Source organism: Bubalus bubalis, chromosome 19, assembly GCF_019923935.1.
Source record: "Bubalus bubalis isolate 160015118507 breed Murrah chromosome 19, NDDB_SH_1, whole genome shotgun sequence".
Taxonomy (NCBI): domain Eukaryota; kingdom Metazoa; phylum Chordata; class Mammalia; order Artiodactyla; family Bovidae; genus Bubalus; species Bubalus bubalis.
Window position 1 is genome coordinate 16,444,860 of NC_059175.1, and position 20,307 is coordinate 16,465,166.

General features: G+C 44.8%; 1 long non-coding RNA gene across 1 annotated transcript; it reads right to left on the minus strand.

Moving 5' to 3' along the window:
* Window positions 1–4,576: 4,576 nt before the first annotated feature.
* LOC123330559 lies at window positions 4,577–15,597 on the minus strand. Its single transcript, XR_006546568.2, has 2 exons — window positions 13,882–15,597; window positions 4,577–6,265 (listed from the first exon to the last, which is right to left on the minus strand). It is a non-coding gene; the product is annotated as an uncharacterized LOC123330559 (long non-coding RNA).
* Between the last annotated feature and the right edge of the window lie 4,710 nt (window positions 15,598–20,307).

Here is a 20,307-nt window from a genome sequence, read left to right on the forward strand (position 1 = left end):
CTCTTTGTGACCTAAGGACTGTAGCCTGTCAGGCTTCTCTGTGGGATTTCCTAGTCAAGAATACTGGAGTAGGTTGAATTTAAGAAGAATTTATATTGAATTTTTAAATTAGTATCAATTTTATTTACTTCCAATCCAGAGTAACATCAGAGCCTATAAATGATTTTGTATATACCTGGACCCACATGGTACCCTTAAATGCATTTCATTTAATGGTAATTTCAAAAAGCAGAGAAGAGAGGAAATATATTTTTGCTAATCGTGGACAAATTGTCCATTCTGTGTGTCCTGGGAATTCTGAACTTTTGTTCCTTTTTTAACTCTTCCCTGCTCCCACTCTCTTCAGAGAAGACCAGGAATTCCTTATATAGAGCACTCTAGCCATCTCCTTCAAGAAAGAATGGTGTTTGAGGGGAGGTAACAAACAGATGTAATGAAAAGAACATGGACAATGTATATTTGAATTCTTGCTCTGCCATTTCTAGCTGTATAACTGTACATAAGTTATTTAGCCTCTTTGAGATATGATTTCCCTATTCATGGCTTGGAGTTATTAGAAAATTTACCCAAAATTTCAAAATAGGCGAAGGGGATTATGGGTGTACTTCCAGTGCAGTTCTGTGTTGGCCTTCCCATTGTTGAGGGTATTTTTCTACTCTGAAGGAGCAGACTTTAACCGGAAAACTTTTGTCCAGTAGGAACTGATGGGGTTCAGCATACACTGCCCCAAAATATGGCACTTTAGCATAATGAATATCTCAAGTTGAACGAGTCTGAGTAAACAGCAGAAACAGGAAGTTCACTCTGACCTTCCCTTTCCTCACTTAAACAGGTCATAAAACTCCCATGTGAAGGTACCTCCCTGAACCAGGAGGAAGGAAGCCATTCTTATCACTAGAGGCAAAGTTAGGGGCCGAGAAATCTGTACAAACATTGTTAAACCCACTCTTAGCTTCCTAGTTACTTCTTCACCATTACTGCCTCTTGCCCACATTCCACTGCCTTGTCAATTCTTCACAGATTTATTGTTTCTTTGTCTAAAATGTATATAAAAACTTCCTGTTCTGCAGACTTGTGGACACAGTGGGGGAAGGAGAGGGTGGGACCCACTGAGAGAGTAACAGGGAAACATATACATTACCAATGTGTAAAATAGTCAGTGGGAATTTGCTGTATGATGCAGGGAGCTCAAACCTGCGCTCTGTGACAACCTAGAGGGGTGGGAAGGGATGGGAGATGGGTTCAAGAGGGAGGGGACATGTGTATACCGATGGCTAATTCATGTTGATGTATGGCAGAAACCAACACACTATTGTGAAGCAATTATCCTCCAATTAAAAATAAATAAACTTAAATAAAAGCTTCCTGGTCTGGTCACTTTTTTGGGTCTTCGTCCTCTTGTGAGGAATCCCCTGTGCACATAAAATTTAGTTAAATGTGTATGCTTTTCCCTGCAATCTGTCTTTGTCAGTTTAAGTTTACAGAACCAGCCAGGGACTAGAGTGTCTTAAAGAATGTCGAGAAAAACTTTTCCCTCCCCTATGGGAAGCAGATAATTTCTATCCAGTGTAATATGTAATCACAAAGATTATGAGTTTTGGCTCTGGTGGACAGTACTCAATTTTGCATCTTATCCTAGCATTGTCTACAGAATACTTGGCTTCTCAAATGCCCTCTGAACTAATACTTTTAACATCTTGATGACCCTTTCATCAATCAATGAGCTAAATAAGATCTTTGATGTATATTCCTTTCATATTTGCAGAGACTCATGATTTTATCTTTGTGAAATCATGCCTTAAAAGAGGTAATCACTTCAATCTCTTTGGATTAAGAGAGGATTCAATGAAGTGAAATTAATGAGTTTATTTTTTTTTTGATCACTTACTCTGTGCCAGTACTGTTTCTAAACATGCACTTTCCATGAGAACTAACCCATTTAGTCCTCATCACCTTGAAAAGCCAGCATAACTCCCATTTTATAGACCAAGCTGTGGTATAAAAGGGCTTCCCCAGTTTCTCAGTGGTTAAGAATCCACCTGTAATGCAGGAGATGAAGGTTTGATCCCTGGGTGAAGATCCCCCGAAGGAGGGCATGACAACCCACTCCAGTATTGCTACCTGGAGAATCCCAGGGACAGAGGAGCCTGGTGGGCTATATTAGTCCATGGAATTAAAAAGAGTCAGGCACGACTGCAGCGACTGAGCATGCACGCGGCACGTTGAGAAAGTTACCCAAGGTCACAGACCTAGTAAGTGTCAGAGCTGGTATAGAAATCTTGGAAGGCAGGTAAGGGACCTCAGCATCTACTACGTGGCAGAACCCTTTCTCTTCCTTTTCTATAACCTCAGAAGCATCAGGACCCAGCTGTCCTAAACACAAGGCCTTGTGAAGACAACATGATGGTTAACAATTCCTTGTCAGCCTAACACTTGCTAAAGTGTCAGTAGATAAATTTTCTGAGCAGGGCCACCTCCCCTCCAACTATTCTCATATCCAGGCTATACCCTCCCCATCCACCCTTCCTACATTTATCATTAGGTCACCTCCTCCAGATATTACCCCAGTCTCCAGGGATGCTCCTTCCTCTGAACTCTGACACAAATCTTCAGAAGCTGAATAGACTGATGTACACTGTTAATTATTTTAGCCAGTGTCAGAATCCTCCTTGAAACATTCTGATCCTTTGGGGACTACAGAAAACAAACAAAAAAAAAAGACAAGAAGTTTGGAGATTTTCTTGATGTCATGGTTCTCAGATAAGAAGTCTCACTCATAACTCAAAAACAGGTTATTCATTTTTTGAAATTTTTATTTTGTATTGGGGTTTAGCCAATAAACAATGTTGTGACAGTTTCAGGCCAACAGCGAAGGGACAGAGTCAAATATATACAGGTATCCATTCTCCCCCAAACCCCTCCCCTCCCATCCAGGCTGCCACACAACACTGAGCAGAGTTCCATGTGCTAAACTATAGGTCCTTGCTTGTTACCCATTTTAAATATTGCAGCATACATGACCATCCTGAACTCCTTAACTATCCCTTCCTCCCAGCAACTGTAAGTTCGTTTTCTAAGTCTGTGAGTCTCTTTCTGTTTTGTGATTTCATTTATATAATTTCTTTTTAGATTCCACATATAAGGGATGTTATGTGATATTTCTCCTTCTCTGACTTACTTCATTCAGTATGATGCTCTCTAGGTCCATTCATGTTGCTGCAAATGGTATTGTTTCATTCTTTTTTAATGGCTGAGTAATAATCCATTGTATATATGTGCCACATCTTCTTTATCCATTCCTCTGTTGATGGACATTTAGGTTTCTTCCATGTCCTGGCTATTGTAAACAGTGCTGCAATGAACATTTGAGTGTACGTATCCTTTCAGATCATGTTTTTCTCCAGGTATATGACCAGGAGTGGGATTCCAGTGGGAATTTTAGTTTTTTAAGGAACCTCCATGCTGTTCTCCATAGTGGCTGTACCAATTTACATTCCCACCAACAGTGTAGGTGGGTTCCCTTCTCTCCACACCCTCTCCAGTATTCAGTGTTTGTGGATATTTTGATGATAGCCATTCTGACCAGTGTGAGGTGATATTTCATTATAGTTTTGATTTTCATTTCTCTAATAATTAGTGATGAAAAACAGGTTATTCTGAACCATGCTCATATGAAGGAAATGGAGACAAAAAGGAAAGACAAAAATCCCTTTCCCACATGTAGAACATCATCATAACTGTCCACAGCTAGGAAAGAAGAAAAAGAAAGCTACCCAGAGAAATCAAGAAATCAGCTGGCCCTAATAACCTTCACTTTTATCTGAGACACGGGTTCTGGGAGATCTTTCCTATCCTCTCTTTGAGAACACCTAGCGTCTCAAGGCCTGTTGTCCTTAAGCACTGAAGGATCCTGATTTTTCTAGATGTTTGACAACTCGGTCCCTCCCCTGTATTCAGCATTAAAATGCTTGAGAGAGAACCATGATTACAAGACGTCTTCATATCGCTTGAGTAAGGGCAAACACTGTAAACTGAGGGTTCTCAAAGCGTGGTCCAGACACACTGGGCCTGCGTCCCTGAGGCCCTGTCAGATGGTCCATAAGTTTGGCATTGTTTTCATGATAATGGTGGTGTTGGTGATGGTGGTTTAGTGGCTAAGTCATGTCTGACTTTGTGTGACCCCAAGGACCATACCCCTCCAGATTCCTCTATCTGCAGGATTTCCCAGGCAAGAGTACTGAAGTGGGTTGCCATACCCTCCTCCAGGGGATCTTCCTGACCCATGGATAGAACCCACACCTGCTCTATTGCAAGCAATCTCCTGCGTTGCAGGCAGATTCTTTACCACTGAGCCACCAGGGAAACCCCTTTCATGATAATACTAAGATATATTTTGCCTTTTTCATTACTTTTGATGTTTGCAAAAGCAATGATGGGTAAAACTGATGGCATTTTAACACAAACCAAGGCAGGGCACCAAACTGTACAAGCGGTCCTTTTATTCTTCACCAGCATGCACTCCATTTTGTTTTCTTCACAGTGTCAGTTCCACTTAAAAATCTCTTTGATGAATCAGTTAAAAATAGCAATTTTATTAAATCTCAACCCATCTTTTTAATAAGCTTTGCATCAAAATAGGGCACATGAAGCACTTCTATCCTAAGGTAGCCTCAAGGAAAAGTACTTGTATGATTGAGTTTCAAGCTGAACTAGCTGCTTTCTTCAGGAACACCACCTTTACTTAAAAGAATGAGAGAGAAACTGGTTGGTGGACATTTCTCAACCACAAATCCAGTAAGCCTGTCACTCCAAGGAAAACTGACAGTATTTGTTATTAACAGTAAACATTTGAGGGACTTCCCTAGTGGTCCAGGGGTTAAGACTCCACACTTGGCTGCACAGGGCGCAGATTCCATCCTAGGTCTGGGGACTAAGATCCTGAATGCTGTGTGGTGCAGTCAAAAAGAAAAAAAGAAGAAAGAAAGAAAATTGACCTCTCAAGCAAACATTGGAATTTTGGGAAACTTCTACCCACTACTATGACCTTGACAAATTTCAAATATATAAAGATTTTTCTGAGGAGATGGACAGTGACATAAACAATAGTGTTTTTAAAAATATTGTATAACAATATGTGTCAACATTTGGAAGAGCTGTGTAACTTAAGTGACCCAGTATTTTCCAAATGATCCATGCATGATGCTACAGAATCATGTATGGATAAAAGAACCATTCAAGGTACAAGATGGACCAATCAATTTTGAGTTACAGAGAAAAAACTCATTGACATTTTCTCAGATTCTACACCACAAGCAAACTTTAAGAAATGATGTCTTGACAGCTGACGGGAGCCCCATCTCCAGAACCTGCTTTGGCTTCCAGAACATGGGCGGGGGTGGGGGATTATCAAGTCCACACTAATGGGAGCTGGCTCCCCTCAGGACCCACCAGGGCTTCAGATTTTGGATGTCGTGGGGTTCCATTCACTCTGACAGGAGCCCAGTCTCTTCAGGACCTGCCAGGAAGTGCTGCTGCTGAAAGAGAAGGTGAAGAAGAGTGGGGAGGAGGTGCCTGTGTGTGGTTGACTGGTGAGGAGTGTCTGTTTTCAGAGGACCAGGAGAGGAAGGACTTGGTGTGGAGAACTTGGAAACAGATGTCTAACAAAGGTGAGTGAAAAGCTGAAGTTCAGCGCAAAAAGCAGCTCTGAGCACAGCTAAGGGACGATTAGAAAATGAAGAAAGAGGAGAGAGAAACAAGAGGCTGATATGCAGGAGAAGAAAGAACCAATTCAGGATGACTCTGACCTGGATTGCAAACAGTGAGAGACAGAGGCCCTGCTAAAAAGTATGGAATCTGTCTGGAGCCCCCTCTGATCCAAATCCCTGCATCTGTATCCTCGAAATCAGTGATCATTCCCAGTGAAGCTGGAAGCCTAGACTCAGGAGACTTGGGACCATTAACACAAGAAGACTGCATAAGCTAGGCCTGTCGAAGTTTACCAAAGCGGATTTCCTGCCCAGGGAGGTAGTGTCCTACTCCAAGGAGACCCAGACGCCTCTGGTCACACATCAGTCCGCAGGCCTTCGGACCCAGACTGGGACTGATGCCGTTGGCTCCTCTCGTTCTCCGGCATCCAGGTTTGGAGAGGAATCACACCACCAGCTTCCCTGGGCCTCAAGCTTGCAGACACTAGGCAGCTCTGGGACTTCTCAGTTTCCATCATCATAGTACATCATGTGAAATACTGGACTGGATGAAACCCAAGCTGGAATAAAGATTGCCAAGAGAAATATCAATAAGCTCAGATATGCAGATGACACCACCCTCATGGCAGAAAGCAAACAGGAACTAAAGAGACTCTAAATGAAGGTGAAAGAGGAAGAGTGAAAATTTAAAACTCAACATTCAAAAAACTAAGGTCATGGCAACCGGTCCCATCACTTCATGGTCAATAGATGGGGAAACAGTGGAAAGAGTGATAGACTTTATTTTCTTGAGCTCCAAAACCACCGTGGACAGTGACTGAAGCCATGAAATTCAAAGACGTTTGCTCATTGGAAGAAAAGCCATGACAAACCTAGACAGCATATTAAAAGGCAGAGACATTACTCTGCCTACAAAAGCCTGTATAGTCAAAGCTACGGTATTTCTGGGAGTCATGTATGGATGTGAGAGCTGGACAATGAAAATGGCTGAGCACCAAAGAACTGATGCCTTTGAACTGTGGTGCTGGAGTAGACTCTTGAGAGTCCCTTGGACAGCAAGGAGATCAAACTAGTCAATCCTAAAGGAAAGCAACCCCGAATATTCATTGGAAGGACTGAAAGCTATGGAAATAGCAAAGTATTTCCCAGCCTCAGAAATTCTGACTGAACTGGTCTAGGGTGAGGCCTATGGGACTCTGTGTTCAAATATGCACAAAACTGACAGCCACTGGGCTCCCGTTGAAAAGCCTAAGGGTAATCCCAGAGGGAACTTGGACTTGATTCATGACACTAAGATGTTTGTTTCCTTGGGGCTGGCAAAAATCCTAGTCAGCACTTGCCCAGGAAGACATTGCTCTAGGCACTTATTCACTCTTAGAATTTTAGAGTCAGCCTCAAAGTTCTTGTGAGCAAATACCGCCTCCCACTGAGGGTGGCAGGCTGAGGGAGGGGGGGATCCAGCTTGCTCTCTTTGTTTCTGTTATGCTTGTCTTGGGACCTTTCATGCTTAAAATTTGTGGTCCAACCTTTACCTATAATTTATTTCAGTGGTACCTATTATTACTGATTCCAGACAGTCTACCAACACCAACTGGTTAAACTCTAAACATTCAAGCAAAAAAGAAAGCACCTTCTATGCCCCTCTCTCAAGTGAGAACTAGGTTGCATAAAAACAGTGTAAAGAATCTCCAATTTTTTTAATGGCTTTTAAAATTAATATTCTATTTATTTGGCTGCAGCAGGTCTTAGTGTGCAGGCTCAACGTGCGTGGGCTCAGCTGCCCCTCAGCATGTGGGATCTTAGTTCCCCAACCAAGAATCGAGTCTGCATCCCCTGCTTTGGAAGGCGGATTCCCAACCACTGAACCACATGGGAAGTCCCAAGTATCTCCAATTTTATTCTCTAGGCTTGTGTACAGATCTCCAAGCCAGAGGGTGAGGGAGAAGGAGGCAAGGGGTAGGGATGGGGGGAGGTCAGGGACAGCTGAAAGAACAAGAGCCTATTAGGTGAAGAGATTTCAGACAGCCACGTTCTATAGTTTATGCCACCAGAGCCCTGGCTGGACCACTAGCATGTGGGCAAGAAGTGAGGGATTCCAGTCAGGGGAATGTCCTGGCTTCTTGCAGACTTTTCTTGAGGGACTCCAGTTACAGGAAAATAGCCGGTGGTACTGACACGTGGTAGTGACTTCTCATGTGTGGTGCCGCCTTCTGGAGAAGGCATTTATTTATCACCACATCACTTCTCAGTAGAGGGTGTATCTATGTTAGTCATTCAGTTGTGTCCAACTCTTTGTGACCCCATGCACTGTAGCCCACCAGGCTCCTCTGTCCATGGAATTCTGTAAGCAAGAATACTGGAGTGGTTTGCCATTTCCTTCTCCAGGGAATCTTCCCAACCCAAGAATCAAACCCAGTTTTCCTGCATTGGAGGCAGACTCTTTACAGTCTAAGCCACCAGGGAAGTCTCAGTAGCTGCTGCTGCTGCTGCTAAGTCACTTCAGTCATGTCCGACTCTGTGCAACCGCATAGACGGCCTCCTACCAGGCTCCTCTGTCCCTGGGATTCTCCGGGCAAGAACACTGGAGTGGGTTGCCGTTTCCTTCTCCAATGCATGAAAGTGAAAAGTCCCAGTAGAGGGTATATCATAACCCAACTTACAGACGAAGACACTGAGCCTCTGAGAGGCAAGTCTCTCGACTCCAAACAAAGTCAAGCTCAAATCCATGACTTCAGTGTCTTTTTCAGAACTCCACTCATGACTAAGATGATGCTTCTCTCTCAAAAGCACAAACCTCATCCACAGCAGGATCACAGTACAAGTACATCTAAATGGCTGCTCTGAAATCACAGATTAGAAAGCTGGCCCAGCACCCTTGGCTAGATTTCCAGGGTCTGGCTGAGTCCTCTGAGCAGCAGACAGCCTAGCTAACCCAACAGAGCTTTAATGAACTTGCTTCCTACCTCAGTGGAAAATATTCATTGTTTGTTCTCGGTCAATAGAGACTTGCTGCATGGGCTTCTTTCTCCTCCAGACCCACCTTAAATCTCTTACCATCAGAATCAAATACCAGCTGGGTCTGGCAGCACCTAGGCCCCTCTTTCACCAGTTTATCCTTTTTATCTCCCTCAACCGGCCTGCAGCAGTGCTCTGCTTCTGAAGATAACAGGGAGAGGTCTGGGCATGCTGTCCCATCTCGGCAGAGATGGGGACTGCACCCAGCTCTCTCCACACCGCCCCTCAGATGTCAGGCTGAGAGTTGAGAAGGCCCCGGCAGGGTCAGCCAGGCCCACAGAGCTTTCACAGAAGTCAGAGTCCGTCACAAGCACTCAGCAACGTTGACGGGGAAGAGTCAAGGAAGAAAGTGTCATCCTGAGTGACGTTAGCTAGACAGAGAAGGAGAAGTACGACATATGACACATATGACCCAGATGAACTAATGCACAACACAGAAACAGGTGCCCAGGCTTCGAGAACGAGCTTGCAGTTGCCAGAGGGGGAAGGTTGAGGGGAAGGAATACTTAGGCAGTTTGAGAGGGACACGTACACACTGTTATATTTACAGTAGATATCTAAAAAGGATGTACTGCGCAGCACAGGGAACTCTGCTCAATGTTACGTGGCAGCCGGGAAGGGGAGGGAATTGGGGGGAGAATACATACATATATATGTATGGCTGAGTCCCTTTGCTGTTCGCCTGAAATGACCACAGCATCGTTTGTTCATTGGCTATATCCCAGTACAAAATTAAAAGTTTAAAACTGAAAGAAGGATGGGGAACACATGTATACCTGTGGCAGATTCATTTTGATATATGGCAAAACCAATACAATATTGTAAAGTTAAAAAATAAAATTAAATTAAATTAAAAAAAAAAACTGAAAGAAGTAGAAGACACCATCATATCACTGCCGATGCCAGCACCTCCACAAGTTTATAATCAGATGGGGCAGGAGGGAGGGCTGAGACCAGTAGTTCAGGGCCCTCGCTGGGCCTCACCATCCCTGGGCCCCAGCCTGAGAGGCTGATCCGGCTTGTCCAGGATGGAACTCAGCCGGCAGTGTTTGACATTAGAAACACAAGTGGTTCTAATGTGAAGCCAAGCTTCAGATCCACAGAGCCAGACAGATGCAAGCACATCAAGAACAGGATATGCTCTTACTAGAAGGTGCCACTGCACTGCTGCGTCAAGAGAGGGCACTAAACCGGTTAGAGGTGTGGGATTTAGATGGCAGGAGAGCTGTTGAGAGCTTCCCTGGTGGCTCAGACGGTCAAGAATCCGCCTGCAATGAGGGAGACCAGGGTTCGATCCCCAGGTTGGGAAGATCCACTGGAGAAGGGAAAGGCTACCCACTCCAGTATTCTGGCCTGGAGAATTCCATGGACAGAGGAGCCTGGCAGTCTACAGTCCATGGGGTCGCAAAGCATCAGACACGACTGAACAACTTTCACTTTCTATTTCACTTTTTCTAGAGCTGTTGAGAAGCCAGCCAGCAAAACTTGGAGAAAGGGAGCTGAGGGTGTCCTGAAGGAGGAAACGTCCCACACAAGTCTCGGCCATGGGAGGAAGTTGTGTAGTGTGGGCAGAAAAGACACACCCCTGAGCACATGAGGCTCACGGTAGCCCTGAAACTGCTTATCTAGAGCTGTTGTACACGGATTTAAGATGCAGTTGTGAGCTATCTATTCCAAAATGAGTCCTTTTGACCACTGTTTTACTGAGCTACGGTTTTTTAGAGTAGCAGCCATGGTAACCATCTCTAAATTGTTCAAATTACAGTCAGTGGAGGAGATGTTTTTCCACCCTCTTTCTCACACTTTGATCCTAACTTTTGAGGTATGACAGCTCGGTTTTTGTTTGGAACTCGGCAAAAGTCTCAGGTGCCTTCTCCTGTGGCTTTGGCTGGAAGCTCAGAGTGGGCTCCTGGTAAACTAGGCTGAGTGGTGTATAGCTGGAACATTACAGGCAGAAGGTACCAGCAGGCTTCATAGCCGCTAGGCCTCTTTCCCTCATCTCAGTTACTAGGTTCTATCACACTGGTGATAAAACTCAGGGAAATGCTTTCCTGGGAAAAGAAGGAGAGAGAGGGGATTTCTCCTAAGGGCCTAGGGTAGAGCTGGTCAAGTCACTCACTAGACTCTTCCAGGCCAGGAACATCTCCAGATCCATCCGTGCACCATGCCCAGCCATGCAGAGAGGACAGAGAAACTGTTTGTGATTATCCTGAGGGAGAATGAACAAGGGGCTCTGTCCCAGAGAGCAGGAACAGTTCGGCCTCTCTGCAGCTAAAGGAAAACTCTGCTTATGATGTGAAGTGCTCAGTCGTCTCCAAGTCTTTGGTACCCCATGGACTATATAGCCCACCAGGCTCCTCTGCCCACGGGATTCCCCAGGCAGAAATGCTGGAGTGGGTGGTCATTTACTCCTCTAGGGGATCTGCCCAATCCAGGGGCTGAACTTTCCTATGTCTCCTGCATTGCAGACGGATTCTTTACTCGCTGACCATTGGGGAAGCCCCCACCTATGAAAACGGAACCTGATAAAGGTCCTGGGACCTAACACCCTGCCCCCCACTTTACAATGCTCCTCCTGGTGGGGGGAGAGGTTGGGATGGAGGTCACAACCTGAGAAACCCAGGATTTGCTCTTGGGCACAAGGCTGCTGACTGGCTTCCTCAGGCCTCCCCCTTAAGTTGTTCAGAGGAGCAGTTCTAAAGCTCCTGTCTGGCATCTTTTTCTCAACGAGAAAATAACCTTGAGGCAATAATTCCCAACCCTGAATATTCATTGGAAGGACTGATGCTGAAGCTGAAGTTCCAATACTTTGGCCACCAGATTCAAAGAGCCAACTCATTGGAAAAGACCCTGATGCTGAGAAAGATTGAAGGCAGGAGGAGAAGGGGACGACAGAGGATGAGAGGGTTAGATGGCATCACTGACTCAATGGACATGAGTCTGAGCAAACTCCAGGAGTTGGTGATGGACAAGGAAGCCTGGTGTGCTGCAGTACATGGGTCACAAAGAGTTGGACACGACTGAGTGACTGAACAACAACCACTTTCCAACATCAGGTTTTCAAGTTAGTCTATGGTTGTCCAAAGCTTCTCAACTTTTTATTTCTACCTCTGTCTCCCCCAGTAGGCTGCAAATACTGTGAGGAGCGAGAGCAGTTTTCTTTTTTTCTTTTTCTATTTTTCTGTATCCTTACTGCCTAGTGTATGGGCCCTAACATTAAAAAAATTTTAAAAAAACTTAATAAATGTGGAACACAAACATAAATGAATGCTTTTGTCTGCAGCGTCCCAAGTTCCGAAGTTACCCATCCAGCTTACTTCTTCAGTCTCTGAATACCCCTCTCCTTCCAGCCTCTGCAACACTGCAACCTAGGACCTGCTTTCTCAGCCTCTCACTAAATACCAGTCAGAACTTGGTCCTATGGCTTAACCCCAGATATTAGTGAAGTCCTATAGGGAAATTTGCTCCTGGTCCTAAACATGAAATTGTACAAAATATTGGTCACTGAATTGTTTTCAAGACAAATGCACATTTAAAATATATAATAAAATCATGGCCTTGATTTGTGTAGTTCAGTACTTTGAACGCTTTAGAGATGAGAGTCTATAAAAATTTCACAAGCAGTCTCCTTCAAAGAAGTGAGAGAGACTGTCCCATGACGGATGACTCTGAGATGCTAAAGTAATTCTCTGAAATTTTTCTGAAGTTTTTCCATGAGCCTCAAAACCAGTAAAACCTCATTTTCTCTTTGCATGAAACAGAAGACTCTTACCACCAAAAGGGCTGTAGTCATTTCATAATTAGAAATACATAACCTGCTAGTCTTTATTGAACACCTATTATGCACATGTGATATTTATCCATACCCACAATTCATCACTGTGCTTATATTATCTTCCAGACAAAACTAAATTCTTTGGGAATACCTGAGTTTTTCTCATAGTTCTTTCTGATGCTCCAAAGCTCAAGGCTAGCCCTGAATAGTCATACAATGCAAACTGATGACTTCTGAGTCCTCCCTGTGTCTTAGAATAAAAGAGGACCTAATTTCTCGAATGATAATTTACCCACAAAATAGCAAAATCAGAGGATATTAATCACATATACTTGCATGTGTCATTAAAACATCTCTGTGAAGTCAGGTTTACCATAAGCAGTCAAATTATACAAAATCTTTAAAAATTAAATCAGGAAAAGCAGAACAATGCCAGACTCCTATTAGTTAAATTTCAAATTAGTAATCATTCACTGCTGCTGCTGCTGCTAAGTCGCTTCAGTCGTGTCTGACTCTGTGCGACCCCATGGACCAAATGCCAGGGACACAGCTCACAGCCTAGAGTGGGAGACACAAAAAATAATAATTTTATAACAATGTAGCAAGGACTATTAAACATCCCAATGTTCACTGTAGCATAATTTACCATAGCCAAGACATGGAAGCAACATGACTGTCCATCTGCAGAGGAATGGATAATGAAGATGTGGTATAAATATCCAGTGGGATACTGCTGCTGCTGCTGCTGCTGCTAAGTCGCTTCAGTCGTGTCCGACTCTGTGCGACCCCATAGACGGCAGCCCACCAGGCTCCTCTGTCCCTGAGATTCTCCAGGCAAGAATACTGGAATGGGTTGCCATTTCCTCCTCCAATGGATGAAAGTGAAAAGCGAAAGTGAAGTCGCTCAGTCGTGTCTGACTCTGTGCGACCCCACAGACGGCAGCCCACCAGGCTCCCCCGTCCCTGGGCTTCTCCAGGCAAGAACACTGGAGTGGGTTGCCATTTCTTTCTCCAATGCATGAAAGTGAAAAGTGAAAGTGAAATCACTCAGTCGTATCGGACTCTTAGTGACCCCATGGACTGCAGCCCACCAGGCTACTCAGTCATAAAAAAGAACGAAATAATGCCATTTGCAGCTACATGGATGGACCTAGAGATTATCACACTAAGTGAAGTCAGAAAAAGACAAATATCATATGATATCATTTACATGCAGAGTCTAAGAAAAAATACAAATGAACAGATTTCCAAAACAGAAAGGGACACATAGACATAGAAAACAAACTAGTTTGTTACCAAAGGGAAAAGTGGGGCAGGATAAATCAGGAATTCAGGATTAACACCACACAGTAAAATATATAAAACAGACAAACAGCAAGGACTTACTGTATAGCTTGGGCACTGTGCTGGCTGCTTCTGGAAGATACGGTGGTGCTTAATTTACTCAATATTTCCATTTTACATATGGAAGGGATATGCTCCCCATTTACATATGGAAAATTGAAGCTCACAAAGTCTATTCAGCTTACTCAAAGTTACACTTCCAGGAATATTTCACAGAGATCTGAGCTTGATCCTTATGACTCCAAACGTAACCACGCTACCTCCAAAGGGGTGAACTGATTGCTGTGTGAGGGCTTCCATTTTGAGCTAATTCTTCAAATTAGCAATTACTGGGACTTCCAGGCAATCTAGTGGTTAAGACTCCACGCTTTAATGTGGGCGGTATGGGTTCAATCCCTGGAGGCTACTGTGGGGTCAATCTAAGATCCCACATGCCACTCATGGTGTGGCCAAAACATATAAATAAATAAAAAATTTAAAATAAATAAATAAATCAGCAACTATGGACTTCGAGGCATCATGCTTATAAGCTATTCACAACAGTGACCACCCCACGATGGCAGTAGGAACGGAGGACAGACATAAGCCAGGATGGGGTGCTCTGGTAGGATTCCAGTTACAGCTGCATTTGGGATTTGAAGGCCTCTGCACCCTGTAAAATAGTGTGGCAGCTTTGGGCAGCTTTCTACCTGTGGAGTACGGTAGGCTGATTATACTGATGGCATAATTAATGCTTTCTGAGTCTCCATGCTCCCTCCAATGTAATTTGTGGCTCTTCCCATCACAATCTGAAACCTGCACTTTGACTAACAGAAAACAACAGACAGGATGGTGGCCTCATTCCAAGCCTGGCCCCCAAGAGGCCTTACATATTTCCACTCTTTTCTTCTGCATCCCTCCGTGACCATGAAAATAAACTGGACTAGCCTGCAAAAGGATAGGACAATGTGAAGGAGTCACCAGGTATTCCAACAAAGTCTGTGAAAGCCCAGCTAAGATCAGCGGGGCTGCACACCCAGCCCAAAGCTGATCAAGGTCACGTGAGTCAGCCAAGCTAAGCCCAGAAGGTTACCAGCCGATGCACAGACCATAAGCAATAGGAAATGCTTATTGTTTTAAGCTAAATTTGGGGCAGCTTGTTACTCAGCAATAGCCAACAGAGGCAAGTGAGTAACAGCTGTTCCTTTAGGGTCAGAATGGTTTAACTTGGTGATGGAGGCTGTTGGGGGCTTCCCTAGTGGATCAGTGGTAAAGAATCCCCCTGCCAATGCAAGAGACTCAGGTTCGATTCTTCAGTTGGGAAGATGCCCCTGGAGAAGGAAATGGCAACCCATTCCAATATTCTTGCCTGGGAAATCCCATAGACAGGGGAGCCTGCCAGGTTATAGTCCATAGGGCTGGAAAAAAGTCAGACATGACTGAGCAACTAAACAACAAGAGGTTTGCACCTACAGGCCTACAAGGTCTGTGTTTGTTGGGCTTCAAGACCTAAGAGAGAGCCCGATGTCACCAATACAGACAATGGTTTAATGGATGGAGCAGCTTACACGCCTGAAGCAAGCTCTTGAAGCAACACCCCACAGCATGCAGATAGCTGATGGAGAGGGATGGAGGGCAGGACTTGGGGCACGCTTCACTCCCAGTAGGGGGTCAGGGCAAGGCTGCTGCTAAGTTACTTCAGTCGTGTCTGACTCTGTGTGACCCCATAGACGGCAGCCCACCAGGCTCCCCCGTCCCTGGGATTCTCCAGGCAAGAACACTGGAATGGGTTGCCATTTCCCTCTCCAATGCATGAAAGTGAAAAGTGAAGTCGCTGAGTCGTATCCGACTCTTAGCGACCCCATGGACTGCAGCCTACCAGGCTCCTCCATCCACAGGATTTTCCAGGGAAGAGTACTGGAGTGGGATGCCATTGCCTTCTCCGCAGGGGGAGGCAAGATTGCCAGCAATAGAGGGGATTTATGTCAGGTGGGCTCATTAGTTACCGGGGAAACCAGCAAAGGGGACTGACCCCACCGCCCCTTTGATGAGAACAATCAGCAGCTGGGGCCTGAGGCAAACACATAGATACACAGGAAGGTGAGTCCCGTGAGTAAGATATGGGTGAAGCAGGCACTGGTTCAACAGGAGATGGACAGAGAGCAAGAGAAGAGCTAACTCGAGTGGCCTGAACATACACAGGCTAAGTGTCATCTTCCTGGCTCCACATCAGAATAAAATCCATCTCTAAAAAAAATTTGCAGTTTCTCATTTCTTCCCCTAAGAAACATTACTATTATGAATGCATAAATGCATTGTTTACCAGTTAACAAATATACTTTTCCCCTTATTATCCTGCCATTTGAGCACAAAGCGATGAACAGTTAAGTCTGTCTCATCACTAACCAATCACATGTTCTATTAACTATTGAGCTGAATTAGCCTTGGTGTTGTGCTCAGTTTTCATCAATTGAAGAGGCCAAGCACAAAGACCCCGTCAACGCCTTCACAGTGCTTTTGAAACATATACAAAGAAGTCAGCTCTGCCCAACTCATCTGCAAGTAATGAGAAGGATCTCACCTACTAGACAGAGGTCATAAGCCAACAGCTCTCCCCTCAGGCAAGAAGCAGTCAGCTCCACTCCAGCTCCCAGCAGAATCCTAGGGGTTCTTCCCTGGAACATTCTGTAGACCCCCAGAGCACCCAGCAGCCCTCTGATCTTTGGTAGATGCTCTTGTTTTATGAGTTGACATTATTTGCCATTTATTGAATTTCAATAATGTGCTGAGCACATTCTGGGCACAAGGATTGGTCGCAAATCCTGACCAGAAGTCTGGTCATATAACTAAGTTGAGCTTCCAGGAAATGTTATCTTTCCAAAAATTCAGAACAAATGGAACAGACAGTAATGGCCCCAGTACTTGAACCCTCAGGTAAACAGAGATGCAAAACGTGAAATAGAAGTTTTAGTTGAAGCACCAGAACTAAAGATCGCCACATTCTAAAGTGAACGTGAGGCCATCGTGCGTGGGATTTACACTCAAGGTTACTCCGAGTTCATTCTTGTGACTGGCCCCAAACCCTTCTCATATCTCACACCCAGGCTTCTTTCATATAAGAAGACGAGGGTTGGAATCAGGGGAAATATTTATGAGAGCCCTATCAGTGTGCTACGTCAAGATACCTCTTCAGGGGTTTCTTGCTTCAAGCCTAAGGAAAGGGGCCACAGCAAGACCACTTGGAGAGTCTGACATGTGTCCTCTGGTGGGGCTGCTTGGGGGGCAGAGCCGAGGATGAGGGTGTATCGGGCACTGGGAAGACACCTGAGCACCGGGTTGAGCACTGGACACGGTCAGTCCAAGGGAGGCCCTCTTAGATGCTCTCGGATGGCTGCCAAGAGCGGCAGAAGGATGCTGGAACCACTGCCAGGTGCCTCGGGCTGAGCAGGAGGAGCAACCACCCACACTGCGAGCACTGCCCTTGCCAAGAGAAAGGGCAGTGGCGAGACTGCCGGCCTGTGGATGAGCGGAGGCAGGCGGGCATGTGGAGGCCTCGGAACAGACAGAACGAAATAAGGAGAAGAGTCCACTTGGAACACCCACCGGACATGAGAACAAAAACGCCAGCTCCTGATGGTGTTACTCAAACTGCCGGCCTCTTCTCCCACTTCTGCTGCTACCCTGGATGGTCAGAAACCAAGGTTAGCAGGATGGACATGGGACAAAATGTAGGGCCAGGGTGAGCGAAAGAGACCAAAGCAAAAGAAAGGCTGCAGTAGGTCCTGGAGGGGAAATAAGCAAAATTTATTCTTGCGGTTTCTGGGGGCCTGGAGTCCAAAGTCAGTTTCATCGGGTCAGAACTGAGGGGTCTGTTGGCAAGGCCACACTTCCTCTGGGGGTCTATGAGAGGATCAGCTCCTGCTTCTTCCACCTTCTGGAGGCAGTCAGCACTCCTTTCCTCGCGCTGCCTCATTCCAGCCTCAGGCTCCGTGGTCCCATCACCCGTTTCTCTTCTGTCTGTGGAATAAAATCTCCCTCTACTTCCCTCTTATGAGGATACATGTGATCGATTTAGGGTTCACCCTGATTATCCAAGATAATTTCTCCACCCCAGTATCCTTAGTTTAACCACATCTTTGATTCTATACGTTAATATTCACCCTTTACCATACAGGGTAGCATTCACAGAGTCCAGGGATTAGAACATCTTTTGATGGAAGTGTTAAGGAAATTAAAGAAGGTGTTAAGGTGGGGTTAGCATCCGAGTAACCTGAGGCACAGGGAGGTTAAGTAACTTTCCTAAGGTCACACAGCTAAGTACCAGGTAAGTTGGGCCTTGAAGAAGCTAAGCCTCCTGACTTCTAGTCAAAAGCTTTACTTCCTATCACATATCACACACACTATGGCATTTGGGATCCTTTGCATTCTATAACTATTTTCAAGTTTTATTCAAGCATCTTATACTAATTTCCTTAAAAACGTCTCCATTCAGACTCTTCTAGAAAAACATGAAAGAAAGGAGATTCCTTCAAATTCAGCTCACTGGGGTTCACATCTATTCCTCTTCTGTATTGTGGAGAGAGCTCACAGGCCAAAAAATAAAAGATGGGATTTCTTTTTAGGAGGAGAAGAGCTGGAGGTATAATAAAACACCACCAAACGGAGTTCACAGAGTCTGTGCAGAAAGTATTCAGTGAGTGTCTATTTCCAGCAGAACCTCATCCAATCATTTACCACAAAATTGCTGAGTGGAAGGGCCAGCAGGCAAATGTTTTTAGCCTCCCCTATTATGTCAGTGTAATGTCAGGCAGTGCTGACTAAGAGTCCTCGTGCCTTGGATGTGTGAGTCATAGTCTGGATTGAAAGCCCAATGCTGGTGAAGGATGAGGACAATTATCAACATTTGGAGAAGTCCCTAAAGCACCCCCTCACCAAACCTTTATGGGGCAGAAACTTTTCACCTGTGTGTTTCCACAAGCCTTTTGTTAACTCAGAGCCATGCTCCAGGGAGGTGTAACACAGCAACTCATCAGAGGTAATGCAGGAATTCAAGAGCCCAAGAGAATGAAACAGAGGCATCAGCAAGTTTGTGTCCATAGTGGGTTTGGAGTGGAAAAAAGAAGGGCCTCCAGGGGAGCCGTGAGGGGAGGGTTGGCTCCTGGAGGCCACCTCTTTGGAGACCTGGGGACAGTGAGGGAAGATGAATGGACTGAGGTGACATAAGATTCACAGAATGTTGCAGGGATCAGAGCACCAAAATTAGAGTGGGAAGCTTCATTTCCTTGACAGTTTTTCATAGGGTGATCACAAAGAAAAGCCAAAGATGGTTTAGAATGCTTGAAAAGCTCTTGTCTCAGACATCATGAGCCCAGTGGGCTTTGCAATCTGTGCTCATTTAAAAACCAGTGGCTGTCAATATGCTAAATGCTAAAAATATGTCCATTCCCCCTTCTCCATCATATAGACCTGAAAATATTGAAGCGATAAGGGTGTTTCCACCTCTGCCTCCCACTTAGTGTCAATTCAAAGGTGAAATTGTTATAATTAGTCCTTTTCAAATGATCTTGACTTTCTTCTATCGTCTTCCAAATTCAGGAGCACAAAATCTGTTGAAAGGGAACTTGGCTGGCTCAAAACTCTTGTCAGCTAATTATATCCTTGAGCAAATCTTTGTTGATTTTCTCTTCTTGAAATCAGAAAAATTGCTCCTTCTCTTCCTGGGGTGCAGATGGGGGTAGTTAGTCTTCCTGGATGTTCCACTCAATCCTGATCTCTGAGATCTCCAGACTGACTAACAAAAAAGGGAAATCTTTGCTTTCATTGATTTTGTACAGTTTCAACCCAACCCTGGGGACCTGACCCTCACACACAGCCAAAAGTGTTTGTTTAACAATAGCAGTAAAAAACATCTGAGCTGACTTGGACCAGTGATAGCTCTTACCGCAGTCCTGAGTTCACTCTTTTTATAGTAGCAAAGAAGCCCTGCTCATTGGGCCACTGGTTCCTTTGCTGACCTGTCCCCTATTGTCTTATTTTCCGTGTCAATTTCCAGCATAAATGCAATGACAGCCTACCTTATAGCCTTAGTAGGTCAGAAGGCAGTTACCTTTGGAATTTGCTGCAGTCACTTCAGGCAGAAAATAAAGCTTGTTTAGCATTTTAGCCCCACCTTTGGATCACTTTGTTGTATACCTGAAAGTAACACAATTCAGTAAATCAACTATACTTCAATTTTTAAAAAAGGAATACTATATAGGCTAGACCTATCCCTGAAAAGTTTGACATGCTCTGTCAACACCATCTGGTCAAACCTCTGGCATCTTGAGTAAGAGGACACAGTAATGGTGGATGCAATCTTCTCAAAAAACAGAGAACAGAGGCTCTCTGACTTCCATCCTGTGAGGAAATTGAACCCTGGAGGCCCACTGCATGCTTCCCTGGACTGTCTTTTCTGTGATCATCACTACTGTTTTCAGCCACTCCAGTTAA